The sequence below is a fragment of the Dermochelys coriacea genome, chromosome 17 (assembly GCF_009764565.3).
Source record: "Dermochelys coriacea isolate rDerCor1 chromosome 17, rDerCor1.pri.v4, whole genome shotgun sequence".
Taxonomy (NCBI): domain Eukaryota; kingdom Metazoa; phylum Chordata; order Testudines; family Dermochelyidae; genus Dermochelys; species Dermochelys coriacea.
In genome coordinates this window covers 16349019-16369306 of record NC_050084.1, presented here as the reverse complement: position 1 = coordinate 16369306, position 20288 = coordinate 16349019, and the positions used below count along the sequence as shown (strand labels likewise).

The window sequence follows — 20288 nt, the reverse complement described above, 5'->3', positions numbered from 1 at the left end:
GCCCCACCACTTGCTCTTTCTCAGCCTCAGTTCCTGGTCTTTAAAATGAGGATAGTATGAGAATGTCTGTCTTGTCTATTTAAACTGTAGTCTTTTTGGAACAAAGACTCACATCTTACTAAGAGTATGTACAGCTCCCAGCACAAAGAGGTCCTGATCTTGGTTGAGGCTTATTAGCTGCTAGTGCGATATATTACTACTAACTTTTATTTTTAGAAGTGATGAACACCAATAATTTCCAATGAAGTCTACAGGATCTCAGTCCCACTGAAAATATGCCTCACTTAAAAAACTTCCATCATTATGCAGTGTGTTATTTTGAAACATGGAAGCATTTGAAAAGTGAATTCTAACCTTTCCCTTTTGAAAAGTGGTGATGATTGCTTTATTGGTGTTTACAGTCAGATGTAATTCCAGCAATTTCCATAATCTTGATCTTTTCATCTGTGGTGTATTTTTACACACAGCTTTTGTCTGTACAGGATGACCTACCGAATGGAATCTCTTCCATTGCAATTAGAACACTGAAGATGCGGATCCGAACGCTTCCGCCACGTTTCTCATTTATTACTTTTGGTGATTTTGTGTGTGTGTGTCTACAAATCCAATAACAATCCTCATTAAGAATTGCAAAACATGAAACCATTTTGATCTCAGACAGATGGCAGCTAAATGAAGTTTAATTAAAGAATGAGAGCTTTGATTCAAATCATTTTTAAAATATAGCACACTGAGATGCTGGAGAAGCAGCATAAACAGCATCTGGGCTTTTACTCAGAATGCATTTGTGAAGATTCACTTTGCAAAACATTTCAGTGAACTGAGTTTGTCAACAACCTCTTAAGAGACTCAAGCCGCTGGCCAGATGCAGTGTGGAAATCTTGTTTTCTCTCTGAGATGATATGACACATACTTAAGAAACTGCTAAGGAACCAATGAGCATTTTCAGTTGGCTGGATTATTAGAACTGAATGAGTCTTGTTCCTTCAGTTTTCTTGAAGAATTAAACTAACTCGGAAGAGAGTAAGGTTTGATGCAAGTCACAATTGGCGTCAAAATCTATTCTGTTCTGCATAGGTTCTTCTGTAAGTAGTATCTGAGCACCTTCCAGTAGCGTATTAAGCAAGATGACTAACATAGATACTAAAGGTCAGAAGGGACCATTCTGATCATCTAGTCTGACCTCCTGCACAACACAGGCCACAGAATCTCACCCACCCACTCCTGTGAAAAATCTCACCTACGTCTGAGCTATTGAAGTCCTCAAATTGTGGTTTAAAGCCTTCAAGGAGCAGAGAATCCTCCATCAAGTGACCCCTGCCCCATGCTACAGAGGAAGGCGAAAAACCTCCAGGGTCTCTTCCAATCTGCCCTGGAGGAAAATTCCTTCCCAACCCCAAATATGGCAATCAGCTAAACCCTGAACATATGGGCAAGATTCACCAGCCAGATACTACAGAAAATTGGGCCCATCTGGACTAATTCAGCGCCAGAGGGAGCACCCTCACAGCAAGATTAACTAACAAAAGCCAATGCCTAAAAGTGACCTTGAAATATATGGACCTTAAATATTGACCATTAACCTTTTCAGGTACCTGTAATTACTGTACAACAATCTGAATATAAATAAAGTCGTAAAATATACCTAATTTAACCAAAACTGAGTAAGCTGACATACATTTATGTCTCACGGCTCATCATAAAGAATGCACGCTGTTATTTTGCTAGTGTGATTTAGCATATGATCACACTGTCACATAATATATAGTATAGAATTTGATACCAATGTACAGCATTTTGGTGAATGCTTGAAAAGTGCCCAAACTACTCTTCGTGCATGTATACAAATTAAGGCCACATTTAGAATATTGGGCTTTGTCTGATTACATACTAACTTTCTCCATAAAAAAGGATGTATGTGCTGGAAAGAGTTTGAAAAGGATTGGGCCCATGGTAAAGCAAATCCACTTGCCATCTATATAGTGGAGGTGTTTCTATGCCAGTGATACCCAAACTGTGGGGCATGCCCCCCCTAGGGGGATACAGAAGAATGTAGGGGGGCATGTTACTCACTAGCATGTTGGTTCTAACATGTAGATTGTAACATGGTCTAAGCTGGGTCAAGGGGAAGCCTAGGTTTTAACTCCACCAGGTTAGCATGGGTTCAAGACAGGGTGCCTTGTCTACAGTGAACTGCTGGAAGGTGTTGGTTAGCTTGTGTCAGCTAACACATAGTTACATCACCCACTAAACCCCCATCTGGACCTGGCTTGAGGCACAAACTGCTGTATTGGGGCAGCCTACACACCACTCCTTGCTTAAGGCTATGCTTAAAGTCAGAATCTAGCCACTTATTCCACAGCAACCGGCAGTGCTATTGTAAAAGAGAAGTTTGTTACTTCAACTGATAAGCAGCAGGGACAGGTGAATGATTATGAAATATAGGCCCAGATCCTGAAAGGTATTTAGGTGCCTAACACAGATTGATTGCAATGGGAGTTAGGTGCCTAATACCGGTGAGGATCTTGGACCATAGAGCCTGATTCTCCATTTATACAGTGTTGTGTGTCCCTTTAAACCAGCACCAACTGGGTGTAAATTGCTTCTCTGGGTGGGTGATGACATTTTACACCTACGCTGCCCAGATGCAAATGCTGCACACTGTGGAAGATTTTGGGGAGTCAAGCAGCTTGTTTTCCTCTCTCGGGTGAGTTGTCTCAGTCATTAACCTGATGATGATCATGCTCATTAAAAAGAAGAGCAATACTTGTGGCACCTTAGAGACTAACAAATTTATTAGAGCATAAGCTTTCGTGAGCTACAGCTCACTTCATCGGATGCATTAGGTGGAAAAAGCAGAGGAGAGATTTATATATACACACACACACAGAGAACATGAAACAATGGGTTTATCATACACACTGTAAGGAGAGTGATCACTTAAGATAAGCCATCACCAGCAGCAGGGGGGGGAAAGGAGGAAAACCTTTCATGGTGACAAGCAAGGTAGGCTAATTCCAGCAGTTAACAAGAATATCAGAGGAACAGTGGGGGGTGGGGTGGGAGGGAGAAATACCATGGGGAAATAGTTTTACTTTGTGTAATGACTCATCCATTCCCAGTCTCTATTCAAGCCTAAGTTAATTGTATCCAGTTTGCAAATTAATTCCAATTCAGCAGTCTCTCGTTGGAGTCTGTTTTTGAAGCTTTTTTGTTGAAGGATAGCCACTCTTAGGTCTGTGATCGAGTGACCAGAGAGATTGAAGTGTTCTCCAACTAGTTTTTGAATGTTATAATTCTTGACGTCTGATTTGTGTCCATTCATTCTTTTACGTAGAGACTGTCCAGTTTGGCCAATGTACATGGCAGAGGGGCATTGCTGGCACATGGCGGCATATATCACATTAGTAGATGCGCAGGTGAACGAGCCTCTGATAGTGTGGCAGATGTGATTAGGCCCTATGATGGTATCCCCTGAATAGATATGTGGACAGAGTTGGCAACGGGCTTTGTGTGGTGTGTGGTTGCTGGTGAGTATTTGCTTGCCACCACACAACAGAGCCTCTGTTTTTTCCACCAAATGCATCCGATGAAGTGAGCTGTAGCTCACGAAAGCTTATGCTTTAATAAATTTGTTAGTCTCTAAGGTGCCACAAGTACTGCTTTTCTTTTTGCGAATTCAGACTAACACGGCTGCTACTCTGAAACATGCTCATTAAATAGCATCTGTAATAAGGTACCAATGGAGAATGCCGCAAATTACAAGGAATTGGCATCCCCATGCTGGAACTTTGAGATATGTTCCCTTTGAGGGGTGTGTGTATATATATACACCTCCATTTTATATTAACGGGTGTATCTGTACAGCAAGGAGAGTGGAGAAGAGCACAACGTTAACATATATACGTTGTTCCTAGTTCTACCCTTTTTCTTTGGCTCCTCAGCATTGCATTGTATTAAGGGTGGGCTGGGCTTCATAGTTCACTTTCTCTAAATCTGAGAAAATGGTTTCAGCAATAAACCTGGTTCAACTGCAGCAGGTGATGATGTACATATGTAATCAGATGGGGTTTTCTTTTTCAGTGTCCCATGAGGACACTACCAGTGGAGCATCTAAATTGTTTAAGTGAATATATTAAACAGCTGCCTCTGTTCAAATTAACAGATCCACAGAGTACGAAGGCAGATTGATGTAGCTGAATTAAACTGGCACAATTTAATACCAACCTTCTAAAACCATTGGCGCAGGTATTTTTTGAGACATTGAACAATGGAATGTAGCTATGTGACCCACCATAGAAGTATTTTGGATAGGGTTTAATAAGACAATGACACTGGCAATCCTGAAAAAGGCAGGCAACAACCCTTGTTGTTAGGTTTGTGTAGGCTGCTCTCCTCTTCCTAGCCCTGGGTCAGCACAGAGGTGGCTGTGTGCGGCGGTGATGGGTACCCTGCTCCTGCCAGCCTCCGCTTTGCTCTGTGTGAGGTGCGGAGTGAGAAGCACTGAGAGTCCTTGGACGCTCACTCCACAGTGCAATGAGGCGGTGGCCGGCAGGCACAGAGCCGTTGTAGTGTGGACCCTATGGACAGGAGCAGAAGAGCTGACTGAACCCAGTGGGTTTTTATTCCCAGCCACTGCTTCTAGTTGGGTTGCAGGGTTCTATCCCATGTGTCCCAGGCTGGTTCAGAAAGCCTAGGCCAGATTTTTAAAATGGGCTCCCTCCCCAGGTGGCCAGTTACTGGGCCTACAATGGATGTTGCTTGGATAGCTAGGTACCTAATTAGCTCGAAAGTTTGTGTCTCTCACCAACAGAAGGTGGGCCAATAAAAGATTACCTCACCCGGCTTGTCTCTCTCGGTACCTGATTGGCAAGCAGCACAACCCTTAAGCTAGGCCTGTAGTAACTAGAAGGGAATAATTCCCCTTTTGCACTGGAATTTTAATAGCACTGATCTATCTGTCTTAGGTACGAATCTAGAAAATCACAGGAGCACCACTGCGACCCATATAGGCTGAGCGAGGCGCCTAGGCTCCCTATACAATGAATGGGGTGAGAGATGCCTTCAAGTGCAAGCTGCCAAAGCCACCATGCTAGGTGGGGAGATGCCTACGCTAGCCAATGGGAGATGCCGAGAACAGGGGTGTCTGCTAAGCCCTGCCCCTCTCTGAGATAAGTGTGTAAGACCCGGCTGCAGAGAGGCGCCTAGCTCTGCTGGAGATCCACGAACAGGAACGATTTACGTTTTTATCCACAGTGGAACAGTCACTGGGGCAGAGAGAGGAGAGTGAGTGTGGGAATAAGAATGACTGTAGTCAGTGATTAGGGTGCCTACCTGGGAGGTGGAAGACTCTGGGTCCAGTCCCCTGGCTCTAGTCACTCTGTCATTATTTCTCCACAGTGGAACAGCTTCAGCAAGAGGGACTGAGGGAGCCCTCTGCATCAGAACTCCAATTCGTCAGTGGGCAGAGCATGCTCCTGAGAGGTGGAAGACCTTTGTTTAAATCCCAGCTCGCCCTCTGGCAGAGAGCGGGGAACTGAAGCTGGGTCTCCCCCATCCCAGGTGAGTGCTCTAACTCTTGGGGTAAAAGTTGTAAGACGAGCACTGGCTCCAGCAGTCAGATTTGGAATGGGATCCAGTCCAGCAGACCGCCTCTTAGCAAGCCTACCCCATTGAGTGCCACACCCGACTTAGGCAGCCTAATATCTGTCTTCCCTGGGGCTCAGGTGAGGGCTAAGTGCCCAGACACCTAGAGCGACGCAGTGGTGCACATGCCCAGTGGCAGAAACTTAGGTGCCAAGGGAACTTTTACCCTGAAAATTTAGGCATGGAGTGAAGTTAGGCACCTACAGGGTCCATCAGGAATTTTGTAGATCACAATGTAGCCAAACCTGGGTCTTATGCACCTAAATCTGTGGTTTATGCACCTAATTACCTTAGTACGTGAGCCAAAGAAGCTAAAGCACAGAATGAAATCAGTGGGAATTCGGCACCTAAATACCTTTTGAAGATGTGGGCTAAATGACTTGCCTGTGCTTACGCAAGATGTCTGTGGTAGAGCGAGGAACTGAACCTGCATCTCCCAAGTCCCAGCTATCCCCTTAACAGGACCTTCTATTAATGGCATGGAAATCCACCCCTCCTCTCACAAAGCCTGAGTAAGTGGGACTCCTATGGAGGCCATAGGGGATGGAGTTCACCCTCTGTGGCAGCTATTCTAGCTTATGGGATGGACCGTATGCCTCGTTAGGGGCTGAAATAGTAGAGACAACTCTCTCAACTCCTACCCGTAACAGCAACCCTTGCCAATCCATTCAGAGCTTCCACTGAGCCCCACATTGCAGAGCACTGGGGGTGGGTGGGGGTGTGAAGGGACTCTACACTGTCCATCCTGTGCCCATCCTCATGGAGGGCAGCAGTGGCACTACTGCACTGCCTTGTACCGGTCGTCTCTAAGTAGGTGAATTACACCCCACCTCTTGGGTGCAGATTATAACGGTTTTACTATGTTGGGGGAAGGCAGTGAGTTTTGAAATGTGTAAAAATATTCAACTAAGAATACGATGTTTATACTGGAGTGAAATGAGACGCATCCCAATAAATGCGTTTTTAACTGGCACTCCCAGAGCATTTTCCCTCCAAGAATGTCAGAGCACTTTGAAAAGCCTAACAAGCTAAGCTTCTCAACATTCCTGGGAGCTAAAGTATTATTTATTATTGCCCTTTAAGAGATGAGGAAACTGAGGCACAGGGCATGTAACTGCCTACTCCATGGGTACAAACTAAGTTCATGGCAGAACTGGGAACACAACCCAAGTGTCTCAACTCCCAGGTCCATACCACACTTGACTCCCTTTCTCTATATGTCTCATTGACCCAAAGACCTTCAGGGAACAAACAAAAGCTTTACATCTTCAACTGCTAGATTTTTTGCATCTGGAACTCTGAATTAACGGAAAGATATGTAAAAGAAATCCTTTAGCTAACCAGTTTCCTACTGGCTTTCCAGCTGAGAAAGCTTAGAAGCACTTATTAGTAGGGCTGTCAAGCGATTAATAAAATCGTGATTTAAAACAATCTGGCGATTAATTGCACATATCTATTTAAATATTTAGATTTTTTTCAAATATTGATTTCAATTATAACAGAATACAAAGTGTACAATGCTCACTTTATATTTTTATTACAAATATTTGCACTGTAAAAATGAGAAAAGAAACAGTATTTTTCAATTCCCCTCATACAAGTACCGTAGGGCAATCTCTTTATCGTGAAAGTGCAACTTACAAATGTAGATTTTTTTTTTTTGGTTACATAACTGCACTCAAAAACAAAAGTGCCATGCAATCGCCTGTTCTCACTTTCTGGTGATACTGTAAATAAGAAGTGGGCAGAATTATCTCTTGTAAATGTAAACCAACTTGTTTGTCTTAGTGATTGGCTGAACAAGAAGAAGGACTGAGTGGACTTGTAGGCTCTAACGTTTTGCATTGTTTTGTCTTTGAGTGCAGTTATGTAACCAAAAAATCTACCTTTGTAAGTTGCACTTTCACAATAGAGATTGCCCTATTGTGTATGAAGTGAAACATACTGTTTCTTTTCTCATTTTTACAGTGCAAATATTTGTAATCAAAAATAGTAATATAAAGTGAGCATTGTACACTTTATTCTGTGTTGTAATTGAAATCAATATTTTAAAATGTAGAAAAACATCCAAAATATTTAATAAATTTAAATTGATATTCTATTGTTTAACAATGTGATTAAAACTGCAATTAATTAATTTTTTTAATCACAATTAATTTTTTTGAGTTAGTCGTCTGAGTTAACTGCGATTAATCGACAGCTCTAATTAGCCAAGGAAGTGAAGAGAATAAAACAATACTCATGAAATTTGCCCTGATACTCCCATTTCAGATACCATAATAGGAATAATTGGCGTGGAGGGCTCAAGGCTCCGACACTGAGGATTATTGAGTATGAACACATCAGCCATGGGTCTGGCTTCACACACTGTTGAGAAGGAAGGCAGAGGCCTGTTGTGGTAACAGTTTTGCCTCAAAGACTCTCTCATTTTTTGGTGACAATGGACACGTGGATCTGAATATGCAGTGGTATTGTAGCCGGATCTGTCCCAGGAATCACATGGATCTGAGGGCAGAACCAAGTTTTCTGTTTGTAGTGAAGCTCTTGGCCTCTCCTCGTTCAAATCTCCCCCTGTGAGGTCTATCTGTGAAAACCTCCTACCCTAAAGCCCTATGACCCATTGAAAAACACTGTAGAATAATGAAGAAAACACCCCCCCCCCCATTCCAGCTAGGTCAATGCTCCACTACTAGGTGCTTTTTTTTAAAGATGTTGGCCCAGATTTTTAAAGGTAGTTAGGCATTGCTCTGCTCAGAATTGCAACACAACTGAATTAGAAGCCTACAGTCTTGTCTACGTAAATAATTAGTCTGTGGCAAGCTGGGGTGTGAATCTATCTTGCAGTAGCCTGCTGCGATCTAACTGTCCATGTGCATTCTGCTGTTGCATGTTAACAGTTCATTAATGTGCTTTGATCTAGTCCTGTTTCAAAGAGCACTAAATGCATTAAAGAGGGTCAAAACACTTTAACACTTACGAAAGGAAAATTAAATGCACAACTACAAAATGGGGAATAACCGGGTAGGCGGTAGTACCACTGGAAAGGATCTGGGGTTTATAGTGGATCATAAATGGAATATGAGTCAACAGTGTGAGGCAGTTGCTAAAAAGGCTATTAATAGGAGTGTCTTCTGTAAGACGCATGTAAGATTACAAATGTCCTGCTCTACACAGTATGGGTGAGGCCTCATCTCGAGTACTGTGTCTAGTTTTGGGTGCCATACTTTAGGAATTAAACTGGAAACTCTAGAGGATAAACTAGAGACTCTAGAGGCAAGCACCAATAATGATAAAAGGTTTAGAAAATGTGATCTATGAGGAAAGGTTAAAGAAACTGGACATGTTTTGTCTTGAGACCTGGTGAAGACCTAATAAGTCTTCAAATATGTTAAGGGCTGATGTAGAGGATAGTGATCAATTGTTCACCATGTCCACTGAAGATATCACAAAAAATAATCAGCTTAATGTGCAGCAAGGGAGATTTAGGTTAGCTATTGGGGGGAAATTTTCTAACTGTAAGGGTACTTTAGCTCTGGAACAGGCTTTCAAGGGAGGTTGTGGAATCTCCATCATTGGAGTTTTTAAGCAAAGGTTAGACATACCTGTTAGGGATGACCTAGGTTTTCTTGGTCCTCCTTCAGTGCAGGGGGTGGACTAGATGACCTCTCAAAATCCCTTCCAGCCCTACATTTCTATGATTCTATGAAAGATAAAACACCCTCAGGGCCAGGAGTATCTGAAAATTGTGAATCTGTCCAGAAAAGGGTAGACACACTTCTCACTAGATGAGCACTTCCAGCCCTCACTTCCTCTAGTTAATCACCTCTGCCAACCTGCATCACCTTTGCCTTTTCTGAGCTGAATTTCTGCCCCAATCTCAGCTGGCATTGGTAAGGCACGAAAACTGCAGTTTTGGGTAGGATTAGATTTTAAAAATGACTTAATACATTTGACTCCTTAGTGACATACAACTGGTTCTTAATCGTAATAGTTAAAACAGTTTCTTTTTTTGTCAACCAGATGAAATAATCCCAGGTTAGTAAAACAGATGAGTAACAATGGTGTTTGCTTTAGAATGTTTGTTTAGATTTCAGTATCTACTAAAACAATCCTCTAATGAATATCATGTAAAATATTTCCCTCAAGAATGTAGAGCGATTTTAATGGAAAGGAATAACCATGATGGCTTGGATAAAGTTGTGGGCCAGTGTGGCAGGGGTTTGGAGCTGAACCAAAACAATGAATGACTGGTAGAAATTTACAGTATGAATAACCTAGTGATAGATGGAACAATATTTCCTCATAAAGAAATCCATAAAGTGACACAGAACTCCCCAGATTGTATTACAAAGAACCATATGGATCTCACTTCTGCATTTCAAGAATGTTTTGCAGCTTGTTGGCAGATGTATGTGTGTACAGGGAAGCAGATGTTGGCAGTGACCATAATCTTTTGTATTGCTCAACTGACGATCAAGTTAAAGAAGACCATGCACCAGCACACCATTAAGAGCCCTAAAACAAAAGTGCATTTCGGCTTCAGCTATAGAACAGGTTCAGTGTTCTAATAGCGTTAACTGAAGAAAACCAAGACATTGATACTCTGTGGGAAAACATCAGAAAGTGCTAACAAAAAAAAACATCTGAAAGGGAAGAATAGGTTAGTGATGCTACTTGTCAGGTAATGAAAAAGTGTAAAGCAAAAGCACATGAATGGTAAGACATGAAGAGACAAGCAAGTGGCAAGAGGAATACACAGAGCTCTAGACAGAAAGGTAAAGTGCTAGAGGAGATAAAAGGAGCTATATTGATTAAAGAATGTCCAGCGGCTGAAGATGCTGGCCAAAAAGGGGACCTTGCAAGCTTGTATGAGACAAACAAACAGCTAACAGGAAACTTTCGCAGTACAGGAGGCCTAATTAAAGATGCAATGGAAAGACACTTAGTATGGAAGAACATAGGAAAAGACTAGCAGAACATTTTTGGGCTGTAAATAGACCAAGCCCAAGTGAACTACTAGAAATATGTGATGAAGACCTATTCATTGATATTAATTTAGGAGCTATTACAATGGAAGAATTTAGAAAAGCCATCGGTAAAATAAAAAACGGGAAAGCAACTGGACAGGATAACGTTATTGGGGAGCTGCTTAAAGCAAATAAAGAAACAGCCCTCCACCCTCTCCTTGTGTTTTTGGATAGAATATGGAATGAAGAAGAGAACCCGACACAGTGTAGTAGAGGCCTTAGAGTCAAGCTGCCAAAGAAGGATGACTTACCAAATGCAATAACTGGAAAAGAATTTCATTACTCTGTGCATCATCATCATCCTAGAACATATCAAGAAACAAATACACGTTCACTACAGGGAGAACCAAGCAGGTTTTAGACCATTGAGATAATGTACAGACCATATTGTTGCTATACATATTATAGAACAAAGTGTGGAGTGGCAAGCATCTCTTGTGATAAACGTTATAGACTTCCAGAAGGGTTTTGACAGTGTACACCGAGACAGTCTTTGGAAAATTATGGCATATTATGGAATACAGGCAAAAATAATTAGAATCAACAATCCAAATGATATCCTCGGTCTTGAACCCAGGCCAGTGAGTTCCTAGACAGCGTTTATAGCCTGGCCTCCACCCAATGTCTGTCGAAACTTGCAGGGGCTGAGAAGCTAGTAGGATTATAGCCTCAGCCAAGGCACTGCCCACAGAAGCCCTGATTGGAGGATCACCCAGCTCCACCAATTGGTCCAGCTACGCTATTTAAATCAGAAGAAGTCTGCAGCAAGTTGATGGAGTAACTAGATGATCCCCTGTTGTGGCTGCATTGCACCCTGCTTCCTGCACCCAACTCTGTTCCTTCTCTGCTCCTTGCTGCTGTCACCCCTGCCTTCACTCCTGTTCCCACTGTGTTCCTGTTCTGCACCTGATCCTTGCCTCTCCTCCAGTTCCTGTGCCTCCAACCAGCAGTTACCAGTCCTGGCTCCAACTCCAACTTCTGATTCTGGCTTGATTCCTGGCTCTGGTAATTAGCAGTTAACTCTGGTGCTAATCCTCAGCTTTGTTCCCCAACCTAGATTCCTGCCCTGCCCACTAGATCTGATTCCTGCTCTGATTACTGTAGAAGACCATGGACTTTAGGACATGCTTTATGGATGCCACCATCATGACTTTGACAGCAAGATGTCGCCTGGGAAGAGAAAAAGAGGGCAATCTAGAGAAACATTATGAAGACCAATAAAGAAGCCGAAGTCTGAACAGACTAACACAAGATTGAAATAAATGGTGGAAACTGGTAGACGTCCGTGCCCTTGAGAGCGTGGGAAGATGAAGAAAAAAGCTATGTAGTGGTTACTGCAGCAAAACCACCACGAAAAATAGGAGGCAACATTTAGCAAAATCCCCTGGACCTGACTGGAAGACAAGGCAATAACAGGGAAAGACTACTCAACAAGTATTATTAGGATCTGGTGAAGTCTGGAGCAATGGCCAGTGAAGCACAATGTCCGTTTTGTTCAATATCTTCATAAATGATCTGGAGGATGGTGTGGATTGCACTCTCAGCAAATTTGCGGATGATACTAAACTGGGAGGAGTGGTAGATACGCTGGAGGGGAGGGATAGGATACAGAAGGACCTAGACAAATTGGAGGATTGGGCCAAAAGAAATCTAATGAGGTTCAATAAGGATAAATGCAGGGTCCTGCACTTAGGATGGAAGAACCCAATGCACCGCTACAGACTAGGGACCGAATGGCTCGGCAGCAGTTCTGCGGAAAAGGACCTAGGGGTGACAGTGGACGAGAAGCTGGATATGAGTCAGCAGTGTGCCCTTGTTGCCAAGAAGGCCAATGGCATTTTGGGTTGTATAAGTAGGGGCATAGCGAGCAGATCGAGGGACGTGATCGTTCCCCTCTATTCGACACTGGTGAGGCCTCATCTGGAGTACTGTGTCCAGTTTTGGGCCCCACACTACAGGAAGGATGTGGATAAATTGGAAAGAGTACAACGAAGGGCAACGAAAATGATTAGGGGTCTAGAGCACATGACTTATGAGGAGAGGCTGAGGGAACTGGGATTGTTTAGTCTGGAGAAGAGAAGAATGAGGGGGGATTTGATAGCTGCTTTCAACTACCTGAAAGGGGGTTTCAAAGAGGATGGCTCTAGACTGTTCTCAATGGTAGCAGATGACAGAACGAGGAGTAATGGTCTCAAGTTGCAATGGGGGAGGTTTAGATTGGATATTAGGAAAAACTTTTTCACTAAGAGGGTGGTGAAACACTGGAATGCGTTACCTAGGGAGGTGGTAGAATCTCCTTCCTTAGAGGTTTTTAAGGTCAGGCTTGACAAAGCCCTAGCTGGGATGATTTAACTGGGACTTGGTCCTGCTTTGAGCAGGGGGTTGGACTAGATGACCTTCTGGGGTCCCTTCCAACCCTGATATTCTATGATTCTATGATTCTATGATTCCTGCACGAAGCGCCTTCTCCAATCACAGTTAAAAAAAAATTAACTGGAACATTGAGAGGAGAGCATTTATATCAATAAGAAGTCTGGTTGCATTCTACCCAGTAATGTAGTCTTCAAGCATAACTCATCTCTTCTCCCATACCTCTTCTGAAATAACCTTCCCTAACAAAACCCTTAAGATCTTGGGGAGTTTAGTCAGCCCTGTGCTAAAGAGATAAGAACCAGAAGTGAAAATTCAACACAGATGGTGTATTTAGATTTACCCAGAGAAAATATAAGTACCATGTTAATTACGCATACCCTAATTATGTTTAGTTTTGTGGTTCTTAAATATGACTCATAGCATGTATTATTACAAAGTTTTCTAGTAAAGTCATCCTAACGTTTACACAATTCCAAGGCAAATATTACGTATTTTTAAGGAGGAAGTAATACCCGCCAGACTTTTGAAGAGTAAAACTGCAAGTAAAGTATTTTCAAATATTTTGTTTAAAATTGTTTTCAAAGACACAACATCAACTTGAAATCTAGTCAGTTTAAAATAGAGAGTTGAAATGGAAAGGTCCTTATGAGATCAAGTCCAGCACCCTGCAATGAAGCAGGGCCAAATAAACCTAGACCATGCCTGACCAGTGTTTGTCTAACCTGTTCTTAAAAACCTTCAATGATGGGAATTCCAAAACCTCCCATGGAAGCCTATTCCAGTGCTTAACTATCCTTACAGTTAGCAAGTTTTTCCTAATATTTAACCTAAATCTCCCTTGCTGCAGATTAAGCCCATTACTACTAGTGCTACCTTCAGAGGACACAGTGAACAAGTGGTCCCCGTCTTCTTTATAACAGCCAATAACATATTAAAAATAGATGATCATGTTGATTTGCAAGAAGCTGCCAGTGTTTTCAGCTAGCATCCCCAGCCTGCCACCATGTTGTGCAGCAAAAGCATCCCAGTTTTGCTGCCAGGGACACTTCATATCTGAAGAGGCAAGGTGCAGGATATACCTGGTAATGATTCTGAAACCTAATTAGATAATTAACGGGACTGAGCTTCCATTTCTTGCTCAGGTGAAAAAAATCCTGTTGACTTCAGTAGGCATTTAACCTGAGTAAGGAATGCAGGTTTGTGCACAATGCATATAGAACAGATGAAGCCATATAAAATATTTTTCAGTGGTTATTGCATTGACAACTCATTGTTGGTACAAATGTCTAACAACATACAGAATTATAGGTAAAGCTACCACAAAAGGGTAGCAAAAAGCTATGACAACTGTTGAGGTTAGAAAGCATTTGTCTTAGCTGTATTTATAAGCTTCACTCTGTATTTTCAGTTTAATTTAATTTTTTTAAAAATAGAGGTGAATAAAAAAAATTTCAACAGATGAGGTTTTCCATAAATTTAAATGCAATGTTTATCAAAATCTAAATGTTTTGTGGGACTGTAACTGACAAAATTTTTGACAGGGAAAAAATTGAAATGAATGTTTTTGATTTTTTTTAAATTTTATTTTTATGTTGAAACATTTATATAAGGTAAAACATTTAATTGGGACTTTATCATATCAATTAATTTTGATTTGACTTTTATATGAAAATATTAACTAATACATATTACATCCTATTAGATCTAAATAATAACATGAATATTTTCATATAAAAGTCAAAACCTGTTTTTACTTTGAAATGACGTTTTCACATCCTTTAATTTATTTTATTTTTAAAAGGACATTATCGCCATGAAACGGTTGAAGGTCCCAAACTAAAATTTTAAACAACTTAATTTTGCTGGAAATTTTGGCTTTTCTATCTGATTCTGTACAAAAACAAAATTTGAAATGTCAGAATTTCCTGTGGAATACAAATCCCACTTTCCAAGCAGCTCTAATTGCAGTGTAGTAACACTTACTAGGGTCAATCCTAAATCCCCAGTCAGGTAAAAAGTGGCCTGACCATGACCAGCAAAACTGGACCTAATATATGGCTTCATTATACTGAGCACATGTGGGGAAATGTAATATGTGCTTAGATTATTGCAGCAAAGAAAGGAGCTATTTTTTTTTTTACTAGTTTATTGTGCTTATATAAGTCTAGATAAACACAGCCTATAAACTTAACATCCCTCCCCATATGCTGATCGCTTATTGGTATAAAATTTTCACCTTCCAGGGGGGAGCTCTGACACTCTAGGCTGTTTACTGCAAATAAACAATGTAAATGAGTATTTGTTGATTTCCTAGAATGGAGCCCTGGGCTGCTAGGAGGGTCAGCTAGCGTGATTCTGTTCTGTCCTACAACACATGCATAAAAAAAGATAGGTATTAGCAAATAATGTGTGTTTGAACGTGCACAGAGCCCTGTTTAGAGAAATTTAGGGCCCATCTCCTTTCCTCTGTAAGATGTTTTGGGGCTGCCCTGAGCTTAGGATTCAGTTAAGTTATCCTCCTCCTCGTGACATCCCTTTGTACACCTCTGTTTTTCGGTTGGAAGGTGGTAAAATTAGCTGATAAAACTAACAGCGTGCAATTTGTTTTTTGTCATACAAAATCAGAGAGGACACCCTTTCAGCGCTGCAAAGATACTTACTCAAGATCACAGATGGATCACGTAGCAAAGGGCCGTGTAGGTCTGGTCTTTCCCTATTACCTTTTGCAGTGGTGGAATTCAGCTGATCCATGCCCAACTAACGTGGTTAGTCTCTAATGTGCTCTGAGGACTCCTTGTTCTTTTTCCTGATAGGGACTAACACGGCCACCGCTCTGAAACCTGGAGCGATGTGCAATTTGTCTGTTGTTATGTGAAAACAGAGGCCCCCCCCCGTCAGTTACGCAAAGGTGCCAGTCTCCCTGATCAGCTGTACATGACCAGGATCTTTCCCCCTGTGTGTGTGTGTGTGTGTTGGGGGGGAGGTTGAGGGGGGTGCGTGGGGGGGGGCTCTAATCCAGCTGAGAACCAGAGGCGTCGGCTTGCTTTGAAGCAGAGAAGAGCAGGTCCCAGGGGAGGCCTGAGGAAATGGAGGGGAGGCAGGGCCTGCTCTGAGGCCTAGCCCTGCCCAGCCTCCTGTTCCCCGCCTGGTTTTCCCGCAGGGGTTCCCCGGCTCCAGGACGGGGGTGGGTGGCCCTGGAGGGCCGTTGAGCGTCTCCCCCGCCTTTCCCGAGGGACACTCCCTCGCGCAGGCGCGCCCCCCCCCCCCCGGCGCCGGCGAGGCCCGGAGGCCGCCGCTCCCCGCAGCGCCGAGGCTGGCCGCACAGCCATGTTCCCCCTCGCCGCCTGCCTGAGAGGCCAGCGTTGCTCCCTTCCCCGAGCTCCGCCGCACGCCGCGGCGGCGGCGGGTCGCCTGCGCGGGGCACGCTGGGAGTTGTAGTCCGCCAGCCTCCCAGCCCGCCGCTGCCCAGCGCGTGAACGGACGGGGCCGCCGAACCGCAACACCCGACAGGCGCCGCGGCCTCTGCGCCTGCGCAAATGGCTTTCCTCGAACAAAAAAACTGCCCCCCCTCCCCCCCCTCAGATCGGTCCTGGGTTCAGGGTGAACGACAGTGTGAGGGGACGAGGCCCGGCTGGCGCCCCAGTGGACGCGGTCACCAAGCCCCCACCGGCTGCCCGACGAGTCGCGAAGAGGCCGCGGGGACGGGCCCTGCCAGGGAGCGGCTGCTGTGAGCTGGGATTAGTTTGGCCTCCCCGAGGCGGCGGCTCCTCCTCGCCGAGACTCAGCAGGACCCGGGCTGCCCTGATCCCGGCGGCGGCCAGCCAGTGAGTGAGAGCCTGGGCGGGGAGCGGGCCTGGGCCGAGCCTGCCTCTGGGGCTGGGTGTTTGCCTGCCCGGGTCACTGTTCCGGGGGGGGCTCACATCCCCCCCCCCGGCCGCTATTCGCCGTGTGTGTGGGGGGTGGGGGGGTTCACATCCCCCCCCGGCCGCTATTCGCCGTGTGTGTCGGGGGTGGGGGGGTTCACATCCCCCCCCGGCCGCTATTCGCCGTGTGTGTCGGGGGTGGGGGGGCTCACATCCCCCCCGGCCGCTATTCGCCGTGTGTGTGGGGGGTGGGGGGGGCTCACATCCCCCCCCGGCCGCTATTCGCCGTGTGTGTGGGGGGGGCTCACATCCCCCCCCGGCCGCTATTCGCCGTGTGTGTGGGGGGTGGGGGGGCTCACATCCCCCCCCCGGCCGCTATTCGCCGTGTGTGTGGGGGGTGGGGGGGCTCACATCCCCCCCGGCCGCTATTCGCCGTGTGTGTGGGGGGTGGGGGGGGGCTCACATCCCCCCGGCCGCTATTCGCCGTGTGTGTGGGGGGGCTCACATCCCCCCCCCCGGCCGCTATTCGCCGTGTGTGTGGGGGGTGGGGGGGCTCACATCCCCCCCCCCGGCCGCTATTCGCCGTGTGTGTGGGGGGTGGGGGGGCTCACATCCCCCCCCGGTCGCTATTCGCCGTGGGGGGGCTCACATCCCCCCCCCGGTCGCTATTCGCCGTGTGTGTGTGTGTGTGGGGGACAGTCACAGCCCCCCGGTCGCTATTCGTGGAGTGTGTGTGGGGGGGACACTCAGATCTCCCCCCGGTCGCTATTCGTGGAGTGTGTGTGGGGGGGACACTCACATCCCCTCCCGGTCGCTATTCGTGGACTGTGTGTGTGGGGGGGACACTCACATCCCCCCCGGTCGCTATTCGCCATGTGTGTGTGGGGGGGACACTCACATCCCCCCCGGTCGCTATTCGCCATGTGTGTGTGGGGGGGACACTCACATCCCCCCCCGGTCGCTATTCGCCGTGTGTGTGTGGGGGGGGGACACTCACATCCCCCCCCGGTCGCTATTCGCCGTGTGTGTGTGTGGGGGGGACACTCACATCCCCCCCCGGTCGCTATTCGCCGTGTGTGTGTGTGTGGGGGACACTCACATCCCCCCCCGGTCGCTATTTGCCGTGTGTGTGTGTGTGGGGGACACTCACATCCCCCCCCCCGGTCGCTATTCGCCGTGTGTGTGTGTGTGGGGGGGACACTCACATCCCCCCCCGGTCGCTATTCGCCGAGTGTGTGTGTGTGTGGGGGACACTCACATCCCCCCCCGGTCGCTATTCGCCGAGTGTGTGTGTGTGTGGGGGACACTCACATCCCCCCCCGGTCGCTATTCGCCGAGTGTGTGTGTGTGTGGGGGACACTCACATCCCCCCCCGGTCGCTATTCGCCGAGTGTGTGTGTGTGTGGGGGACACTCACATCCCCCCCCGGTCCCTATTCGCCGAGTGTGTGTGTGTGGGGGACACTCACATCCCCCCCCCCCGGTCCCTATTCGCCGAGTGTGTGTGTGTGTGGGGGACACTCACATCCCCCCCCCGGTCGCTATTCGCCATGTGGGGGAGGGATTTATATTCCCCCCGGTCACTATTCCGTGTGTGTGTGTGAGGGGGGGACACTCGCATCTCTCCCCCCGGTCGCTATTCCGTGTGTGTGTGTGAGGGGGGGACACTCGCATCTCTCCCCCCGGTCGCTATTCCCCGTGTGTGTGTTTGTGTGACTCACATCCCCCCCCATCACTATTCCCTCTATGTATGGCGGGGCACTCTCATCCCCCCTCCTCCCGGTCTCTATTCCCCGTGTGTTTGTGTGTGTGCGGGGGGGTTATTTCCCGTTAGGGGGCTGACTTGTATCCCCTCCCTAGTTGCTGTTCCCTCTGTGTGTGTGTGTGGGGGGGGGGTGTAACTCACATCCTCTCTTCCCTGGTCGCTATTCCTAGGGTGGGGTGTGAGACTCTCCTCCTCCTCCTCCCCAGTTGTTATTCCTTGGGGGCGGGGGGAGGGGAGTGTCATTTTTTTCCTCTACCTGCAGCTTTGCCACTCTGCAGTCACTATTCCTTGAGGAGGTTTATACCCCGTCAATTCCCCCTTTCCCCAAGTCACTGTTTCTTGTGGATGTCTCACACTCTCCCATCAGTTGCTATTGAGATTGAAGGGCATCTCATTTCCCTTTCACACCTCTTCCATCCCCAGTTACTGTTTCCTTGGTGGTTGGGCACAACATTCTCCATCTTTGGGAGGAGTGCAATGATCTTGGTCATAGGGAGGAAGCTGCTCCTCCCTTGGTTAGGGCTGTGGTCATTACGCTGGGGTGTCACAGCTTCTCATTGTCTGGCACATGCCAGGTCCTGGAGCACACTGATAGGGAATGAGGGTGGGACAGGAGGCAAAGGCAGGCAGCTGCTTCTTGGGAGGGCGTCGGGGCGAATATGCTAATAAACCTTTAGGAGTTGGTTGGTCAATGGGAGTCTGGTGAGCTCCAGAAGAGGAAGTTTAGGGGTTTGGCATCATGCTGGAAGTGGAAAATGGGAAAAAGAATTTACACCTTTTGGTTGAGCACGAGTGCTCAAGTTCCTTGATTTACACCCCCCTCTCCTTGTGTATAGGGGATGGGTGAGATGCAGAAAATGTGGCTAAGCACCTCCTGGGGCAGTCTACTTTGAGGAAGGTTGGGAAGAAAACAGGTGTAGTTTCTTGCCTTTGGGAATGCAGGCCTAAAATAGGTCACAGATTTGCTTTCTCTCGGATTTGATATTTTGTAAAAAACATAAACTTTCACCAGAAGCTTTCCCTCCTTTCTGCCTGTGAAATAGCAGCAGTCATTGAGTTTGAATATGCAGCACTGGGGAATATGCAATTCATGGCATAATCAATAAGAATATATGAATTATCATTTCAGATTGAATTTTAAATTTTGTTAGTCCTTTTGACCTGAGTGGCTAGTCAAGGTTTGAGGGTCTGTGGGGAGTTTCCACCAACAGGAAGAACTGATGAAAGAGTCTGGTGGTACCTTTGATGCCATATTATTTATTTACATAGAATGTGTGAAGTCCTGTTTCCCCAAACACAGGAGGTAGTTTCTTTGCTCGCAGTCCCAAGTTGCCTATTGCCAGCTTCTCCAGGCTCTGTGTGTGTCGTCTGCTCTCTTCAGTCTTTCTGTCTCTGTTTCTGTCTCTCTCCTTGAGCTGTGTCTGTCCCACACACAGAGAGCCAGGTCTACTCTAATCCCTCAGGTTTCAGAGTAGCAGCCGTGTTAGTCTGTATTCGCAAAAAGAAAAGGAGTACCCGTGGCACCTTAGAGACTAGCAAATTTATTAGAGCATAAGCTTTCGTGAGCTACAGCTCACGAAAGCTTATGCTCTAATAAATTTGCTAGTCTCTAAGG

At 45.9% G+C, this 20288-nt stretch overlaps 1 protein-coding gene and 1 long non-coding RNA gene across 10 annotated transcripts in view; one reads left to right on the top strand and one right to left on the bottom strand.

Moving 5' to 3' along the window:
* Positions 1-16435, bottom strand: part of LOC119844582 — a 29769-nt gene extending 13334 nt beyond the window's left edge. Inside the window, exons 1-2 of the long non-coding RNA XR_005289329.2 lie at positions 15707-16435; positions 10925-10975 (exon numbers count right to left, since the gene is read on the bottom strand). This is a non-coding gene — a long non-coding RNA (uncharacterized LOC119844582). The remainder of the gene's footprint in view (positions 1-10924; positions 10976-15706) is intronic.
* Positions 16436-16487: 52 nt separating this feature from the next.
* The window catches only part of GTF2I (general transcription factor IIi), a 78013-nt gene continuing 74212 nt past the window's right edge, over positions 16488-20288 (top strand). For 4 of the 9 annotated variants that reach the window (XR_006276167.1, XM_038375443.2, XM_038375441.2 and 1 more), the window contains exon 1: positions 16600-16870. The gene's annotated coding sequence lies outside the window, so the exon portion shown is untranslated. Of the gene's footprint in view, positions 16871-20288 lie in introns of all 9 variants that reach the window. The other 5 variants (XM_038375439.2, XM_043499304.1, XR_005289301.2 and 2 more) reach the window with 4 other exon arrangements.